Consider the following 21073-nt stretch of genomic DNA (forward strand, 5'->3'; position numbering starts at 1 on the left):
ATGCTATTTATTTCTCAACACGCTTCTCCATATATAGGGCCACAAGCCCTATTTAACCCCTAGCTCTGGAACCCCTAGTGATCATGCTTCATGCTGACCAGAACGTGACTGGAGTCTGTTGCGCAGTCCACGATTCAAGCCTAGTCTCTTTGTGGATGATAACCTTCTGACCCTGACTAATCCTCTTACTAACCTCCCCAATTTTCAACAAATCTTGACGGGCTTCTTGTCCATGTTGGTCCTCAATATAAACTTGGACACAACAATAGCCTTAATTGTCACTCTGGACCCTGCCCTAGTTGATCACTTGCAGTCTCATTTTCCCTTTCACTCAACATCTTCTTCTATCGAATACCTTGGAATCCAGCTGACCCCTACTTATTTCTCATTGTTTGCTGCCAATTATTATCCATTGTTTCGCTCATTGACTACTTTTATGCAGTTCTGGCAGTTTCCATATCTGTCCTGAATTGGTCATATTAATTCAGTGAAAACTACAGTTTTACCTACATTTTTGTATTATTTCTGTACCCTACCAGTTTGGGTCCCCCCACATTGTCTCTGTCTAATCAAGAGTAGGATTTTGCGATTCATCTGGGCCAATAAGCGTCCTAGAATTTCTAGGGCCATGCTTTTAATATATAAATTGTAAAGGGTTTGGGGGTTCCCCACATCCCCAAATACTACCTAGCTGCCCAGATCTCCCTGGTTAACCCTGCTTCATGCCTCCTCCAATGTTCCCCTGTGGAACTGCACTCCTCTTTCTATGCAGATACTCCTATGGCTCCCACAGAAATTGTGATCTGTGATCCTGAGCCCACTTATGCAACATAGATTAAAAATATGGGATTTGGTGAGGTACTCAAGCTCTCTTATGTCCCCCTTCCTATCCCTGTTGCCTATCACTAATAACCAAGCTTTTTCTTGGTGGACTTCTCAAGGCCTCACACTTATGCAACACTTTCTAAATCCTTTATGATGTGGGCCACCCTCCGCGAGACCCACGACACCCCTCAATCAAAGTTCTATCACTACCTCCAGTTCCAGCATTGGGTATCTTCCCTTGGATGTACCTCAACCTACCTATTACAAAAAAAAGTATTTTTAATGTATCTGATGTATCTGTCAACACTCTCCAGGATCTCCTGACCTCATCCCTACCCTTTATGCATCTTTGAATAGTCGATCATCTTTCACTTCACTTTCTTATGTGGCCCAGTGGGACCAAGACCTAGAATCTGAGATAGACCTGGCAGACTGGAGTAAGGCCTGCTTTTCTGTTGCAAAATGTTTCTTTGACACTGCCACTCTAGAAGCGGCAAATAAAATGCTTCTACGGTGGTATTGGGTTTCCTAACCGTGGTAACTGAACTTTCAGTGACTGCTGTTTTCAAGGGTGTGGCCATCTTGGTGAACATGTCCACGACTTGTAGGCTTTTGGTCTTGAGTGTTCGGTCTATTGTATACACTGTTCCACCTAAACATCCGAAAGGATGCTAAATTTGACTTACTGCATTGCCCCATCCCAGGCTTAGTTGCTCATTAACACAAATTAACATCCCATATGTTTATAGTAGCTAAGATAATGATTGCCCAGGCTTGGAAGAAACCCACAGTTCCCTATCAGGGAGTGAGAGACCATTAGACAGCTAGGATGCTCAATGAACACATGTCCAGAATCTTTTCATGGCAAGTTCTTAAAAATTTGGGAACTATGGTGGGCGTGTGCCTTCCCGGCTTTCCCACTGAATAGTGTGGGTCGGCTTTAACTGGCATCCCTGATGATCCCGAGTCCCTGTCCTTCCCTTTCCCTTTATCCTTCTGTTCCCCCCAATCTTTCTTGTTTTCTTGAACAAGAGAAAGAAAACGACCATGTGTCCCATGTGTCCTGGGCACTCATTCCTGTACCCATTAATACACTTGAGACTAATGATTGTGGGCAGGAACAGACTGAAAACTCATGGGGCCCCTGGGCAATAGGAGATTATGGGGCCCCCAGGCAATCAGAGATTATGGGGCTACACAGTATACACACACACAGTATACAATAACGCTGTATACACATACATGTTTCTATTGGCTGAGAAGGTACTGGAGAGGTGGGGCAGCTATAATCTCAGGATTTTTAGACCAAAAGGATGTCGGTAAGGGACATTTCAGAGACAGATATAATAAAAACACAGATTTTTACATACTGTCCCTGGTTTTACTGAGGCTGGCAACCCTGATGGAGCCCCCGGCAGTGCCAGAGTGGCCAAATGGTCAGTCCGCCCCTGATTGTGGGATGTCTTATTATTATTATTATTATACAGGTTTTATATAGCACCAACAGTTTGCTCAGCACTTTACAACATGAGGGCAGACATTACAGGTACATTACAATACGATACAAGGGGAATCAGAGGGCCCTGCTCATTAGAATTTACAATCTAAACCTCAGCAAAGTTTTTCCAGCGAATATTTGTTTGTTAAACTCCTGCTAATCAACCAGTAATATTAATAATATTAATAAACTTTATTTTATATAGCGCCTTTTAAGGTGGATTCTCAACGTGCTTTACAAAAAAAACACAAGAAATACACAGGATAACATAACATAAAGAAAAAAGGGACAATTAATGATAGCTTGTTGAAAGAAAAATGTTTTTAGATTTGAATGAGTTTAGACATGATGGCTCTGTTCCCCCGTTGAGTGTAAGTGAGTAGAAGGGACACACAGCAAACCAGAATTTGAGGAGTAGAATTTACGAGGGGGGCCATGAAGTTGAGCAAGAGGATCTTAAAGTCTATGCGAAACCTGATGGGTAGCCAGTGTAAGGACTCCAGGATAGGGGTATTATGATCACTTGTACCAGACCTAGTCAGGATTCTGGCTGCAGAATTTTTAACATATTGAAGTCGATTAAAAGTGGATTTGGGTACACCAGTGAGTAGAGCAACCAGTAGATCTTAATCAAACTATTAGATTCTAGACAACAATAGATTCTGTGTCCCCAGCCATTGTAAGATATTTTTGGTCAGTGGTATGTACCTGCCTAGAAAACTGGTTACAGGAGTTCTTCCAGAGGGTGGTAAGGTAATTGGCATATTTTCTCAATGGTCTAGACTTGTGAGCAGGGTAAACCAGGGCTCTGTCCTGGAACCAATTCTGTTTAAATGGTTCATAAATTATATAAAGTAATGTTTCTCAACCTTTTACGGCAAATCATCCCTGCAGGTCTAAATACATGTCCTAAGTACCCCTGTCTTGAGAAAGTAATTTCTTGAGTTTGGGTGTTATGGTTTGTGTGTGTGCGTGTGTGTGTAATGTCAGTATGTGTTTGTGATGATTTCTGTGTCTGTTTGTGATGGTTTTTGTCCGTGTGCAATAATCATTGTATGTGTGCATTCTGCAATGACAGATACACACACAGATATACCGATAGATAAACACACACACAATCACAAATGAACACAATGACACACACACGCATACAATCCCAAATTAGCAAATTGACACCCACACAATCCCAAACTAACACACTTGCAGACACACAAATACACACAAAATCCCAAATGACAGACTGGCAGACACACATACATTGCCAACTGAACAAACTGGCAGACACACACACAATCCCAAATGAACACACTTGGAGACACGCATATTCATAATCCCAAATTAGCACAGTGGCAGACACACACACACACACACACACACATAATTCCAAATCATACACACTTGCAGACACACATATAATTTCCAAATATACACACTGGCAGACAGGCACAATCCAAAATTAACACACTTGGAAACACACAGAATCCCAAAAGAACACACTGACAGACACACACAAAGAATCCCAAATTAACACACTGGCAGACACACATATAATCCCAAATGAACACACCTGCAGACACACACAAAATCCCCAAATGGACACACTGGCAGACACACACAAAGAATCCCAAAGTAACACATTAGCAGACACGCATATAATCCCACTTTAACACACTCAGAGATACACACATAATCCCAAATTAACACACCAGTAGACACACAAATAGTACATAATTCCAAATGAATACACTGGCCACTGATGAGGATGCACTGATAGGCGGCACTGATAGGAGGCACTGATGAGATTGCACTGATAGGCACTGGCGAGGCTGCACTGATAGGGGACACTAATAAGGCTGCACTGACGGGCGGCACTGATAGGAGGCACTAATGGCACTGATAGGTGGCACTGATGGGGCTGCATTGATAATCAGGGCACTGATTTTCAGTGTAAATGTACCCCGTCACAGGAAAGCCACTTATTGACTTTCCTTTCCTCAGACACTGACAGTGCTGAGTAAAGGACATTAAAATAACCAGCATTTGTTAACATTGGTTGATTGAACACAGCTGATCACATATTAAAGACCCATGGTAAAGACCCTATATTTTCATTGGTCGCTGATGCATTAGTGACCAGTGGCAGTTTATTAACCCCTTTGTGCTACATTAGTGGTGCCAGTGTCAGTGTTAATTAACCCCTTCATGCTGCAGCAATAACACTGACACTGGTGCCACTGCCACTAATGCAGCACAAAGGGGTTAATTAACTGCCACTGGTCACTAATGCATCAGTGACCAAGGATAACACATTAATCCCCTCCATGCTGCATATTACAATACAAATAGCATTGTATGTAGATCAATTAACCCCCCCCCCCCCCAAAAAAAAAAAAAAAGTTAACCAGTAAGATCACAGTTAATTAAGTCATTATAACAAGCCTCTGTACTCACTCACTTGCAGGAGATAGTGGATTTGCTGCAGGTTGGAACGGCCACACTGCTCCTCTTCCATACTGGCTTCTCACCCTATTAAGTAACTTAAATACAAGTTACTCAATAGGATGAGAACCTCAAGGGGAATCAAGGATGGAAAAGGATCTGTGGGTTATGTAGATGACAGACTCAGCTTTAGCATGCAATGCCAAGCTGTAGCAAGCAAGGCAAGTATTAAAAATAATTTTTACTCAAGAGATAAAACTATAATTTTACCTCTCTCAAAACTTTGGTTTGGCCACATCTTGAGTATGCTGTCCAGTTTTGGCCACCAATTCTCAGGAAAGATGTGCTTGAACTGGAGAGAGTACAGAGATGGGCAACAAAGCTAATAAGGGGGCTGGATTACCTCACCTATGAGGAATGACTACAAACATTACACTTATTCTCCCTGGAGAAGAGGTACTTATATGTGCATTTACACAAGGGAGCTTGCTTGTGTGCCCATGCAGGTCCATGTTTTTATGTGGGTGCGTGTGGGTGTGGGTCCTCGAATGCACACAAGGTGAGTTTGGGGTAACGTATCTATATGTCATATTATGACACAGTGGCTCTGTCCGTGCAGCCTCGTGTCCCAATAAACTTCAATGGACTGCTGGCACAGGGATGCATGCAACACCTATGCATCCCCATGCTGGGAAAACACAGACCTGCAGGAGGAATGCAGTCAAGAGCCCAATGTGAATGGACTCTAAGAGGGCATGTGTTCACAATCACAATATACAAATCTTTAAATTGTGATTCTCACATTGGCAGGAAACTATTTAATTTAACCACTTAACAACCGGCCCATAACTGAATGACGGCTACAGGGTGGTTGCTTAACTCTGGGAGGACGTACATTGACATCCTTCCATAATTCTGCTCTCACGCGCCCCCTGGGGTGCACACTCGAGAGCATCTGTGACCGCCACTCATCTTGGCCGTTTACCACGTGATCGCTCCGTCAAATGACGGAGCGATCACTTGTAAACAAACCGGCGTCATCTCATGACTCCGGTTCCTCCCTCCCCTCTCTGTACCGATCTGTACTGAGAGGGGAGAGATCGGTGTCAGCAGCTCTGTGGGCTTGATCTGTAGTGCCCACAGAGCTGCTCACCAACAATTAACCCTGCAATTCCCTGCCAATACTCTGCAATACCCAGCAATGCCCTGCCAATACTCTGCAATGCCCTGTCAATACTCTGCAATACCCATCAATACTCTGCAATACCCAGCAATGCCCTGTCAATACTCTGAAATACCCAGCAATGCCCTGCCAATATTCTACAATGCCCTGCCAATACTCTGCAATACCCAGCCAATACTCTGCAATACCCAGTCAATACTCTGCAATACCCTGCCAATACTCTGCAATACCCTGACAATACTCTGCAATACCCTGCCAATACTCTGTCATAAACTGCCATACCCAGCCATACCCAGCAATACCCAGCCATACTGCAATACCCAGTCATACCCTGTAATACCCAGCCATACATGATACCCTGCAATAGCCAGTCATACTCGGTGATACCCTGCAATACCCAGCCATACTCAGTGATACCCTGCAATATCCAGCCCTACTCTGCAATACCCAGCCATACTTTGAAATACCCAGCCATACTCGGCCATGTTCAGCCATACTCAGGAATACCCTGCAATACCCAGCCATACTCGGCCATGCTCAGCCAATACTCTGCAATACCCTGCCAATACTCTGCCATAAACTGCCATACCCAGCCATACCCAGCAATACCCAGCCATACTCTGCAATACCCAGCCATATTGCAATACCCAGTCATACCCTGTAATACCCAGCCATACTTGGTGATACCCTGCAATAGCCAGCCATACTTGGTGATACCCTGCAATACCCAGCCATACTCAGTGATACCCTGCAATATCCAGCCATGCTCAGTGATACCCTGCAATATCCAGCCATACTCTGCAATACCCAGTCATACTCAGCGATACCCTGCAATACCCAGACATACTCGGCCATGCTCAGCCATACTCAGTGATACCCTGCAATACCCAGCCATACTTGGTGATATCCAGCCATGCTCAGCCATACTCAGCCATGCTCAGCCATACCCAGCCATGCTCGGCTGTACTCAGCCTCTGTATGTGGCCAGGCTGTGGAAGTCTCACACATGTGGTATCGCCATACTCAGAAGGAGTAGGAGAATCTATTTTGGGGTGTCATTTTTGGTATGTACATGCTATGTGTTAGAAATATTGTATAAATGGACAACTTTGTGTTAAAAAAAAAAGCATTTTAACCACTTCCCGCCCGCTGGCCGTCATATGACATCCTTGAGTTTGTGGGGGGATATCTGAATGATGCCTGCAACTACAGGCATCATTCAGATATCAGCTTTTTCAGCCGGCGATTCCCTACACCATAAGAATGATCATAGCGGCTATTCCGCTGCTTGATCATTCTTACAGGAGGCGAGAGGGGACAACCCCCTCCCGCTGCCCTCAGGTGCTTATACTGACTCACCGCTACGATCGAAGCCAGAAACGTTTTATTTTTATTTTTTTATTTCGGGCTTCCCAGCCTAGAGGTGAGATGTGGGGTCTTATTGACCCTATATCTCACTGTAAAGAGGACCTGTCATGCCATAATGCCATATTCCTGTTACAAGGGATGTTTACATTCCTTGAAATAGGAATGAAAGTGATCAAATATAATTTTTTGGGGAAAAAAGTGTCAAACTAAAATAAATAAAGTAAAATGAACAATAATAAAAAAATGTTTTTAAAGCGCCCCTGTCCCTGTGTGCTTGCATGCAGAAGCGAACGCACACTTAAGTCCCGCTCACATATGAAAACGGTGTTCAAAGCACACACGTGAGGTATCACTGTTAACGCTAGAGCGAGAGCAATAATTTTGGTCCTAGACCTCCTCTGTAACTCAAAACATGTAACCAGTAAAAAAATTTAAAGCGTCGCCAATGGGGATTTTTAAGTAGCGAAGTTTGGCGTCATTCCACAAGCGTGTGCAATTTTGGTATCTGTTTACTCAGCGTAACTTCATCTTTCACATTATGCAAAAACATTGGGCTAACGTTTTTTTGAAAGCACAAAACTGTTTTTTTTCCAAAAAAAGCGTTCAAAAAATTGCTGCGCAAATACCGTTTGAGATAAAAAGTTGCAACGACCACCAGTGTATCCTCTAGGGTCTTTGCTAAAAAAACATATATAATGTTTTAGGGTTCTATGTAATTTTCTAACAAATAAATGATGATTTTTACATGTAGGAGAGAAATGTCAGAATTGGCCTGGGTGCTCCAGAACGCCTGATGGTGCTTCCTGCATGTTGGGCCTCTGTATGTGGCCACACTGTGTAAAAGTCTCACACATAAGGTATTGCCATACTCGGGAGTAATAGCAGAATGTGTTTTGGGGTGTAATTTGGGGTATGCATATGCTGTGTGTGAGAAAATTTTTTATGATATGACAATTTTGTAAAAAAAAAAGGAAAAATAATCTTAATTTTGCAAAGAATTGTGGGGAAAAATGACAATTTCAAAAAACTCACCATGCCTCTTACTAAATACCTTGGAATGTCTTCTTTCCAAAAAGGGGGCATTTGGGGGGTATTTGTACTTTTTTTCTGGCATGTTAGGGTCTCAAGAAATGAGATAGTCTGTTAGTACTTCAGGTGTGATCAATTTTCAGATATTAGCACCATAGCTTGTGGACTCTATAACTTTCACACAGACCAAATAATATTCACCAATTTATACTTATTTTTACCAAAGATATGTAGTGATATAAATTTTGGCCAAAATGTATGAAGAAAAATTACTAATCTGCTACATTTTATAACAGAAACAAAGAAACATTCCTTTTTTTACAGAATTTTCGGTCTTTTTTCTTTTATAGCAAAAAAAATAAAAAACCCAGCGGTGATTAAATACCACCAAAAGAAACCTCTATTTGTGTGAAAAAAAAGGACAAACATTTCATATGGGTACAGTGTTGCATGACTGAGTAATTGTCATTCAAAATGTGAGAGCACCGAAAGCTGAAAATTGGTCTGGTTATTAAGGGTGTTTAAGTGCCCAGTGGTCAAGTGGTTAATAAGGTCTCTAAAAAAGTCTCACAGCCACACAATTAAGTGTTCTTTACTGTTAGTGTAGTAAGGATGTGGAACTCCCTTCCACAATTGGTGGTGTCATCAGGGAGCGGAGATAAATGAAAAAATGTTAGCTGTGTTTCTTAGTGAGCTCAATGGGATTAGTGATGGCCGAACGGTTCGCCCAGCGGTCGTTTCGCGGCTAATTTCGGCTGTTCGCGGTCTGCCCGTTCGGCAGACTATTGGCGCCGTTCGCCCGGCGGACTTCCACGTTTACTGTGTAAAAGAACTTTGACCTATGATGACACATCCATCATGGGGTACAGGACAGCCAATGGAAACATTACAGCACATGGACACTTGGACATTCCCCCTAACTTATAAATACACCCGATCCGGCGGCCATTTTACATTCTTTCTTCTGTCACTATAGGGAGAGGTTGCTGTGTGGAGCAGGGAGAGATTACAGTGACCCAAATCGCTAGCTATTTGGTACACAAAAGTTCTTTTCAGGACTGGTATAGGTGTTAGGTGTAGTTCCTGATATAGGTTTGAGGCACTCCTGAGCTACTGAATGTTGCAGCAGCCTGAGTGTCTTTTGTCAGTTTAGAGAAAGGGACAGGACGGTGTGTCTGCTGTAGGTACAGTCAGTTTAGTCATCATCATTAGCTGTTACTATCAGGTCCACAAAAGTGCTATTCCAGTTATTGTTCCAGTAGCCTCTGTTTTGTCAGTTTATATAGGGACAGGCAGGAAGCAGTGTGTGAGGCAGTGAGGGACAGTTTAATCAGTAGCTGTTACTATTAGTTCCACAAAGGTTCTTTTCAGGACTGGTATCAGTGGTATGGTAATAGGCTTGTACACGTATAATATTCTTTCTTCCAAATATAGAAAGAATATTATACTTGACTGCTGCCCTTCTGCTGCAGTCTGCTAAACATTCACAACCCACTTGTTCCACAAAGCTCCTTATAAGGACTGGTAACTTGGTCTGTCTAGGGTGCGACAGTACATAGGGTTGAGTGAGGTACATTCTGCTATTCTATAAGGACTGGTATCGGTCCACAATACATAGGGTTGAGGTGCACTACTGCTGACCGCTGCCCTATACTGCAGCAGTCCTTCATCAGTATATGGACTGACGTACAGTCTGCTAATCACTCACACACAACCTACTTGGTCCACAAAAGTCCTTATAAGGACTGGTAACTTGGTCTGTCTAGGGTGCTACAGTACATAGGGTTGAGTGAGGTACAGTCTGCTATTCTATAAGGACTGGTATCAGTCCACAATACATAGGGTTGAGGTGCACTACTGCTGACCGCTGCCCTATACTGCAGCAGTCCTTCATCGGTATAGGGACTGAGAGTTTTGTCACAGGGTCATTTAAAAAATGACAGGCAGAGGAAGAGGCAGGCCCTTCCGCAGGGGTGGTAGGGGTAGGGCAGGAGCAACAGGCTTGAGCCAAAGTGGGAAGTTGCAGAAGGTGCGTTCAATTACTTTAAAGGACGCACCAGACTTGGTTGAGTGGCTCGCTCAGCCTTACTCTTCTGCACCCTCCTCATCCTCTCGATCTGCACCCTCTTCTTCACTCTCTGCTATGTGCACCCCCAAAGACACTACCACCAACACCACCACCACCACCACCACCACCACATACCTTCCGCTTGAGTCACAGGAATTATTTTCCGATCCATATCAAGACATTTCTGATGCGCAGCCACTCTTGGTATTGGATCAGGAAGAGGAGGCAGCAACAACCGCTACTCAGCAGTCTGATGACAGAACCCAGATCAGCCCAAGGAGGAGGTTGGTCCCCGGTGTTGCTGCCTACTCCGAGATCTCTACTTATAGCGGTGGGGAAGGTGACGTTGATGATGACGTGTCTAGTGATGTCACGTGGGTGCCCACAAGAGAGGAAGAGGAGGGGAGTTCAGAGGGAGATATGGACCAGCAGATAGGGAGGAGAAGCAGGAATAACGTACATTGCACAGGAGGGACAAAGTAGACTGCAAATGTATCAGGAGCGAGTCATCGACCATGTACGGTCACATCTGGCGCTCCCAGGACACCGACACATGCCTCCGCAGTGTGGGCTTTTTTTAACGTGTCCGCTGCTGACAATAGCGTTGCCATCTGCAATCTTTGCGGTCAACGCATTAGTCGCGGTAAGCCCAACACTCACCTAGGGACGACCGCCTTAAGAAGGCACATGAGCAGCCATCACCGAGCCGAGTGGGAGCAACGGAACACACAAAGCCACACTGCAGGCTCTCACCGTCCAGCCTCGTCTTCTACTTCTCCTCTCTCCTCACAATTGTCCTCCACTCCACCTTCCATCACACCAAGCTCACGTTTTTCTGCAAAAAGGCAGGCTTCCGTGGGCCTAATGTTCGAGCGTAAAAAAATAATGACGCCGGATAACCCTCCTGCCCAACGGTTGACGACTGGCTTGTCAGAACTCATAGCCCGCCAACTACTGCCATATAAACTGGTGGACTCGGAGGCCTTTCGCAAATTTGTGGCCATTGGAACACCACAATGGAAGGTCCCAGGAAGATAGTATTTCTCAGAGAAGGGCATCCCAGAGCTATATGGCCATGTTCAGCGGCAAGTGAATGTATCTCTGGCACACAGTGTCGGTGCCAAGATACATCTGACCACAGACACGTGGTCTAGCAAACACGGGCAGGGAAGGTATATCACTTTTACTGCCCACTGGGTGAACCTTCTGACGGCCGTCAAGCATGTAACCTGTGGCACCCTTGTAGATTTGGTTTTACTGCCACGGATTGCATGCAGGCCTGACTCTTCTTCTCCTCCTCCTCCTACTCCATCCTTCTCCCTCTTCTCCTCAGCTGACTCCTCCTTTTCGACATGCCAGGTGAGACGTTGCCATGCCGTGCTGCGTCTGTTGTGCCTGGAAGCCAAGAGCCACACTGGCCCAGCACTCCTTTCAGCTTTGCGTTCACAGGCAGATCAGTGGCTAACACCGCTCAATTTGACAGTTGGTAAAGTGGTGTGTGACAATGGTGCCAATCTGCTTAGCGCATTGAAACAGGGCAAAATCACGCACGTGCCATGCATGGCGCACGTCTTAAACTTGGTCGTGCAGCGATTCCTTGTAAAATATCCTGGGGTCCAGGACATCTTGCGGCAGGCAAGGAAAATCTTGGCCCATTTCAGAAGATCTTACACGGCCATGGCTCGCCTTGCTGACATTCAGCGGCGACACAATCTGCCGGTCAGACGTCTTATTTGCGATTGCCCGACACGATGGAACTCAACCTTCTATATGCTTGATAGGCTGTTCTACCTGTATGAACTCTGTGGCAGAACCGGTTCTGGATAGCTGGGGTTTTTTTCACCGTGCCAGTGGCTGCTCATGCGCGACGCATGCAGACTTCTGCGCCCATTTGAGGAGATCACCAAACTGGTCAGTCGCAGCCATGGCGCCATCAGTGACATGGTACCTTATGCCTTCTTTATGGAGCGTGCATTGCGTCGTGTCATTGATCAAGCTGTGGAGGAGCAGGAGCGGGAAGATGAGGAAGTCGCAATGCTGGATGAATTCCCAGGGGGGGCTACTCTATCTGAGACAAGTCAACAACAGGAGTCTGAAGAGGTGTCAGAGGAGGATGGTGCCAGGGCGGATGAGGAGGAGCAAGAAGAGCATGCTTTAAACCTTTCTGGGATCCCTGTTGTGCGTGGATGGGGAGAGGAGAATGAAGAGGACGACATTATCCTGGATGATGAGCAGGAGCCAGGCCACCACACCGCTTCCACTTTAGTGCAAACGGGGGCCTTCATGCTCCAGTGTTTTAATAGGGACCCCCGTATAAAAAGCATAGGGGTCAAGGACCAGTACTGGGTGGAAACTTACTTAGACCCCCGGTACAAACACAAAATGCTACCGCCGTCACAGAGGGCTGTCAGAATGCAGCACTTCCAGGCCTTGCTTCGAGAAATGCTGCATTCTGCTTTTGCGTGCACTGGCAGAGGAGCAATTCCCACTCCCAGAGAAGGAGTTGCGGGTACCAATCCAACAGTGCCTGCAAGAAGAGGCCGGTTTGAAGATGTGTTGGTGACTTCAGATATGAGGTCATTCTTTCAGCCGACCCATCGACAGGTGTCATCCGGATCCAGCATCAGGGAACGCCTAGACTGTCAGGTGTCCGACTACATCGGGTTAACAGCTGATGTGGACGCTCTGAGGAGTGATGAACCCCTGGACTACTGGGTGGGCAGGCTTGATCTCTGGCCAGAGCTTGCCCAATTTGCAATGCAACTGTTGGCTTGCCCCTCATCCAGTGTCCTGTCCGAAAGGACGTTCAGCGCAGCAGGGGGGATCGTGACCGATAAGCGTACTCGCCTAGCTCACGACAGTGTTAACTACCTCACATTTCTAAAAACACATGTGACCAGTAGACCATGTATATGTCTATAAACAATTTTTTTAATCGAGCACAGAGACCTTCTTTCCTAATTTGGCTCACTTCCTTGTCCAAAAAAAGCACACCGTACTATATGCCCGTACCCTCCTCTTTAAAGAGGTTGAGCGGTGTCATATTTCTACTGGAGCTGCTTATTATGAGGGGCTCCCACCATCCCTATGCTGTGCTGACATCCTCCTGGGGCTGTACCTCTGCTGTGCATATCATGAGGGGCTCCCACCATCCCTGTGCTGTGCTGACTTCCTCCTGGGGCTGTACCTCTGCTGTGCATATTTTGAGGTGCTCCCACCATCCCTGTGCTATGCTCATTATGAGGGGCTCCCACCATCCCTGTGCTGTGCTGACTTACTCCTGGGGCTGCTTATTATGAGGGGCTCCCACCATCCCTGTGCTATGCTGACATCCTCCTGGGGCTGCTTATTATGAGGGGCTCCCACCATCCCTGTGCTATGCTGACTTCCTCCTGGGGCTGCTTATTTTGAGGGGCTCCCACCATCCCTGTGCTATGCTCATTATGAGGGGCTCCCACCATCCCTGTGCTTTGCTCATTATGAGGGGCTCCCACCATCCCTGTGCTATGCTGACTTCCTCCTGGGGCTGCTTACGGTGCAGGTGTCAGTGCTGTATATCACGGTGCTGATGTCAGTGCTCTCAATCACGGTGCTGTTGTCAGATCACTCTATCACGGTGCAGGTGTCATTGCTGTATGTCACGCTGCTGGTGATCATCTCCTGCACCCTCTTCTTTGCCTACCCTGGTCCCTCACCTTCCCTCGCCTCCATTGCCTTCATGCGCTCCACAGTCCTGAATTGTCACAACAATTTCCCATATAAAAAAAGAATGCTTGTAGTTGTCGATCCCAGATTCACCTCATACATGTGTTATGTCATTGGCCATGTGGTGGGACTATGTTTGCACAGCTATTAATTATTTTGTGGCTGCAAATTTGACCTGTAGGTTTGCGAAGTTTGCCTCAAAGTCAATGGGGCCCGCCGTGAACGTTCCGGTTTGCGAACCATCGGCCGCGTTCGCGGTCCGCGTTCGCAAAACGTCCCGTCGGAAGTTCGTCCATCACTAATAGGGATATGGAAATATAGTGACATAAATACGCATACACTAACACTCAGGTTCAATTGGATGGACTAGGGTCTTTATTCAACCTTACCAACTATGTAATCATGTAAATCCCCTATCCAAAAAAGCACATTTACTATATATATGAAGACTGTTTAGTTTAATTAGTTCAATGATTCCAATGGGGAGTTTCCACTAACACCAAAATCTGTTATTTTGCAATAAAATAAAATAAAATCACTCGGCTAGTGGATGTTTTTCAAAAGATAGATATAGAACAAATAGTGAAAGAACACACTGGCCTGTGTTCTGTTAAGAGTGGGAAGCACAAACAAAAATACATTTACAGAAATCAGCAAATATTTTCTTTTACCCCTATTTTCTTGAAAAAAAATTCACTTAGCAAAAGAATAAATGTTAAACTGTCCACAGTGAGAATGCATACCTCAACAAGAAACAGTGTAAACTCTTTTTACTGAAAAGTTTTGCAATCTGCTCTCTGACAATATCTGCAAAGCCAACCTTTGCGCCAACAGCTTCCAGTTAGTCAGTCGGTTTCAACACTAAATAAAAACAAGGCATAAACAAACATAACTAAAAGTTTTGAAACAAGGGCTATAGAAAAACCTGCAAACATAAAAATAATAAATAAAATGATTGATCAAAAATATACTAAATATACTAAACCAAAGATATTAATTGAAATGTTCTTTCCAATAATTCTTCCTAACTAGTGGTTAGCAAAAGTTTTTTTAAATTGATGCCTTCTGTGCATTAAGATAAAACGCCTTTTGTGTACAGCAGACCCGTCAGCCCCCCCAATACTTACTGGAGCCCCATCTCTGTCCAGCAATGTCCACAAATGTCTCTGCCATTCGAGACTCTTCTGATTGACTGAAACACAGCAGCGCCGCAATTGGCTCCCACCACTGTCAATCAAAGTCAGTCAGCCAATCAAGGGAGAGAGAGGGTGGGGCCAGGCCACAGCTCCATGTCTGAATTGACCCAGGGAGCTGTGACTTGGCTCCGGTGCCCCCGATAGCAAGCTGCTTGCTGTGTGGGAACCATTGGCTGCTGGTGCTCAAAACTTTTTGGGGGCGCAAACAAACTGAAAAATTCTGAACCCCCATCAATTGCAGCCTCATTGCAGCCATTGTGCCCATAAAACTCAGCCACGTGTGCCTGTCAAATGCAGCCACTTGTGCCCGTCAAATGCAGCCACTTGTGCCCGTCAAATGCAGCCACTTGTGCCCATCAAATGCAGCCACTTGTGCCCATCATATGCAGCCACTTGTGCCCATCATATGCAGCCACAGTGCCCATCAAACGCAGCCACTGTGCCCATCAAATGCAGCCATTTGTGCCCATCAAATGCAGCCACTTGTGCCCATCATATGCAGCCACTTGTATCCATCAAACGCAGCCACTTGTGCCCATCAAATTCAGTCACTTTTGCTCATCATATGCATCCATTGTGCCCATCAAATGCAGCCCCTATGCCTATAAAATTCGGCCACTGTGCCTATAATATGCAGCCACTTGTGCCCATCATATGCAGCCACTTGTGCCCATAAAATGCAGTCACTTGTGCCCATCATATGCAGCCACTGTGCCCATTAAACGCAGCCACTGTGCCCATCAAATGCAGCCACTGTGCCCATCAAATGCCACCACTGTGCCCATCAATTGCCGCCACTTTGCCCATAAATTGCAGCCACTGTGCCCATAAATTGCAGCCACTGTTCCATATCAAATGCTGCCAGTGTGCCCTCCACTGGTCCGCCGTCTGCACTAACTTGTTTCGGAGGGACATCTCCTCAATGTCTTCTCCCGTCCTCTCTTCCCATGCTCTGCTATGATTAAACGCCTGACGTCCAATCACAGCGCCTGTTGTTTCAGGTGATGGGTAACAGATCCGAGCACCTGATGGGCGGAGAGGCCATTTAGTGTTAGGAAAGCAAATATTCATTCCCTTTTCTAACACAGCTGAGTGACCTGCGAGTGCCCAGCATGGCGCTCGCATGTCATCTTTTTTGATGCTTATTGGAGCCTATGGCTCTAATTAGGTGCTTCCAAATCACCCCCGCAGCTGCAATTCAGGCTCCCTGTGCCCGAAAAGGGGCACCTGAATAGGAGGTGGCAACAGCGGCCATAGATAGATTCATGCAATGCATGAATCTATCTATTGGTGAAAGAGGTGTGGCAGGAGAGAGGGGGTGGTGCCGGTGCGCCCTTATGGATTTACAGAAATCAGCAAATATTTTCTTTTACCCCTATTTTCTTGAAAAAAAAATCATTTAGCAAAAGAATAAATGTTAAACTGTCCACAGTGAGAATGCATATCTCAACAAGAAACAGTGTAAACTCTTTTTACTGAAAAGTTTTGCAATCTGCTCTTTGACAATATCTGCAAAGCCAACCTTTGCGCCAACAGCTTCCAGTTAGTCAATCGGTTTCAACACTAAATAAAAACAAGGCATAGACAAACATAACTAAAAGTTTTGAAACAAGGGCTATAGAAAAACCTGCAAACATAAAAATAATAAATAAAATGATTGATCAAAAATATACTAAATATACTAAACCAAAGATATTAATTGAAATGTTCTTTCCAATAATTCTTCCTAACTAGTGGTTAGCAAAAGTTTTTTTTAAATTGATGCCTTCTGTGCATTAAGATAAAACGCCTTTTGTGTACAGCAGACCCTTCAGCCCCCCCAATACTTACTGGAGCCCCATCTCTGTCCAGCAATGTCCACAAATGTCTCTGCCATTCGAGACTCTTCTAATTGACTGAAACACAGCAGCGGAGCAATTGGCTCCCACCACTGTCAATCAAAGTCAGTCAGCCAATCAAGGGAGAGAGAGGGTGGGGCCAGGCCACAGCTCCATGTCTGAATGGACCCAGGGAGCTGTGACTTGGCTCCGGTGCCCCCGATAGCAAGCTGCTTGCTGCGTGGGAACCAGCAGCTGCTGGTGCTCAAAATTTTTTGGGGGCGCAGACAAACTGAAAAATACTGAACCCCCATCAATTGCAGCCTCACTGTGCCCATCAATTGCAGCCTCACTGTGTCCATCAAATGCAGCCATTGTGCCCATTAAGTGCAGCAATTGTACCCATAAAACTCAGCCACGTGTGCCTGTCAAATGCAGCCACTTGTGCCCATCAAATGCAGCCACTTGTGCCCATCAAATGCAGCCACTTGTGCCCATCATATGCAGCCACTTGTGCCCATCATATGCAGCCACAGTGCCCATCAAATGCAGCCACTGTGCCCATCAAATGCAGCTATTTGGGCCCATAAAATGCAGCCACTCGTGTCCATCATATGCATCCACTTGTATCCATCAAACGCAGCCACTTGTGCCCATCAATTTCAGCCACTTTTGCCCATCATATGCATCCATTGTGCCCATCAAATGCAGCCCCTGTGCCTATCAAATATCGGCCACTGTGCCTATAATATGCAGCCACTTGTGCCCATCATATGCAGCCACTGTGCCCATCAAACGCAGCCACTGTGCCCATCAAATGCAGCCACTGTGCCCATCAAATGCAGCCACTTGTGCCCATCATATGCAGACACTTGTGCCCATCAAATGCAGCCACTTGTGCCCATCATATGCAGACACTTGTGCCCATCAAATGCAGCCACTTGTACCCATCATATGCAGACACTTGTGCCCATCAATTGCCACCACTGTGCCCATAAATTGCAGCCACTGTGCCCATAAATTGCAGCCACTGTTCCATATCAAATGCTGCCAGTGTGCACTAACTTGTTTCGGTGGGACATCTCCTCAATGTCTTCTCCCGTCCTCTCTTCCCATGCTCTGCTATGATTGGACGCCTGACGTCCAATCACAGCGCCTGTTGTTTCAGGTGACGGGTAACAGATCTGAGCACCTGATGGGCGGAGAGGCGGTTTAGTGTTAGGAAAGCAAATATTCATTCCCTTTTCTAACACAGCTGAGTGACCTGCGAGTGCCCAGCATGGCGCTCCCATGTCATCTTTTTTTGATGCCTATTGGAGCCTATGGCTCTAATCAGGTGCTTCAAAATCACCCACGCAGCTGTAATTCAAGCTCCCTGTGCTCGAAAAGGGGCACTTGAATAGGGGGTGGCAACGGCGGCCATAGATAGATTCATGCAATGCATGAATCTATCTATTGGTGAAAGAGGTGTGGCAGGAGAAAGGGGGTGGTGCCGGTGCGCCCTTATGGATGCACCGCCACTGGTAGGAACTCAACAAGAGGGAGGGGTCAGGAGCACAGACAAGGAAGGCTCTGGGAGGCTCTGTGCAAATCCCCTGAAACAGAGCAGGTAAGAATAAAGTTTGTTATTTTTATTTGAAAACCCTGTTATATAGCTTCCAGAAAGCTCTTGACATTTTTAATACGTACTTGAACATTTGGCACATTATACATTTCTTTGAAACTTGAAGCCAATTAAAAGCAATATTATTTATTGTATGTTCCTCTCATTATTCTGTTTTTGACATTATATACTCATAGATGTCACTACTAGATTTATGTGAATGTGAATGTGACTCATTAGCAAAAACAATTTAAGTTCTCTCCATCAGCACTTCCGCTTAAAAGTTGTGACAAACATGAAGAAACTTTGTGAACATTGGTATTTTTTTCACATGGTGTGTGGACATCATTGCCACTCATTCCTGTGCCCATTAAAGGAGATGTATAACCAAAGCTATTTTGGATATACTTCACCTTTAGGTCACAGGAGTGCAGTTCGATCTGCACTCCTGTGACCTGTGTTCAGCCGACAGCAGGCTAAAGTGCAGTGTTGACTAGGGATGAGCCAAACACCGCCCAGTTCGGTTCGCACCAGAACTTTCGAATGGACCGAAAATTTGTGCAAACTTTAGAACCCCATTGAAGTCTATGGGACTCGAACTTTTGAAATAAAAAGTGCTAATTTTAATGGCTAATATGCAAGATATTGTCCTAAAAAGGGTTTGGGGACCTGGCTCCTGCCCCAGGGGACATGGGTCAATGCCTAAAATGATTTTAAAAACGGACGTTTTTTCGGGAGCACTGATTTTTATGACGATTAAAGTGAAAAGAAAGTGAAATATTCCTTTAAATATCATGCCTGGAGGGTGTCTATAGTATGCCTGTGAAGTGCCACATGTTTCCCTTGTTTAGAACAGTCCCTGCACAAAATGACATTTAACGGAAAAAAAGTCATTTAAAACTGCTTGCGGTTTTAAAGTAATATCTGGTTCCAGCAATATGGTTGAAAATCATTGAGAAAAATGGCATGGGTAGCCCCCCCGCCCATTACCAGCCCATTTGGGTCTTGTATGGATATTAAGGGGAACCCCGTACCCATATTAACAAAAAGGAAAAACGTGGGGCCCCCAAGCCCTATATACTCAGAACAGCAGTATACAGGGGATGCAAACAAGACAGGGACTGTGTAGGTTTGTTGTGTTAAGTAGAATCTGTTTGTAATTTTGAACTGGTACATTTTTAAAGTGTAGCTCCAGTCAAAAAATCTATTTTTAAGCTTTTTGGAAAACATAGGGAAGGGTTACCACCCCTGTATAATTTTTTTTTGCCGTACGTCTTTTTTCATCTCACTTCCTGTTGTCTCCTTCCGTTTGCAAGTAGGAGACATTTGTAAGTTGGATGTTTGAAAGCAGGGGCCTGCACTATATGCTCTGCAGAAATGGCGGAACAAGGTGTTGGTGTTGCCACAACATTATAAGTCCTCTTAGTGACTCTTGGTGGGCGCTGGAGCGCCCTGCTGTGAACGATTATATCAAGAATTGTAATTACATGCCATTGTTGAACAGTGGTAGAAAAATTGGGCCTTTGGTGGTTGTGGTGGTGGTGCTGGTGCCACAACACTATAAGTCCTCACAGTTACTCTCGGTGGGCACAGGAATGGGCCCTGCTGTGAAATATTATATCAAGAATTGTAATTACATGCCCCTGTTAAACAGGGGCTGAAAAATTGGGCCTTAGGCACTTGTGCTTTTGCCACGACACTGCAACCTCTCCCATATACTCTAGTTGTAGTGCAGGAATGAGCCCTGCTGCAAAGCATTGCATCAAAAATTGTAATTACATGCCCCTGTTAAACAGGGGCTGAAAAATTGGGCCTTAGGCACTGGTGCTGTTGCCACAACACTGCAACCTCTCCCATATACTCTAGTTGTAGTGCAGGAATAAGCCCTGCTGCAAAGCATTGCATCAAAAATTTTAATTACATGCCCCTGTTAAAAAGGGGCTGAAAAATTGGACCTTAGGCACGGCAACCTCTCTCGTATATTCTAGTTGTAGTGCAGGAATGAGCCCTGCTGCAAAGCATTGCATAAAAAATTGTAATTACACGCCCCTGTTAAACAGGGGCTGAAAAATTGGGCTGGTGGCATCACCCAGAACCAAAAATGTTCTTCCAAGATATCAGCGGAGGAGGAAGAGGCTAGACAGTCTACATAACAGTCACTCAGCATAGGCAGTCTTGAAGGGATGTGATATTTAAAAAAAAATTATTCGGTTACATCAGCTTCAGGTGCTTGGTAGCTGTGGGTGATCCAAGACTGATTTATCTTTATGAAGGTCAGTCGGTGGACAGGCGCTCCCTGTTAATCAGACGCTGGCGATGGTTGCTGGAACCGATCATACCTT

This window comes from Lithobates pipiens, unplaced genomic scaffold (genome assembly GCF_037356315.1).
Source record: "Lithobates pipiens isolate NorthernLeopardFrog02 unplaced genomic scaffold, aLitPip1_a1.2 Scaffold_13, whole genome shotgun sequence".
Taxonomy (NCBI): Eukaryota; Metazoa; Chordata; class Amphibia; order Anura; family Ranidae; genus Lithobates; species Lithobates pipiens.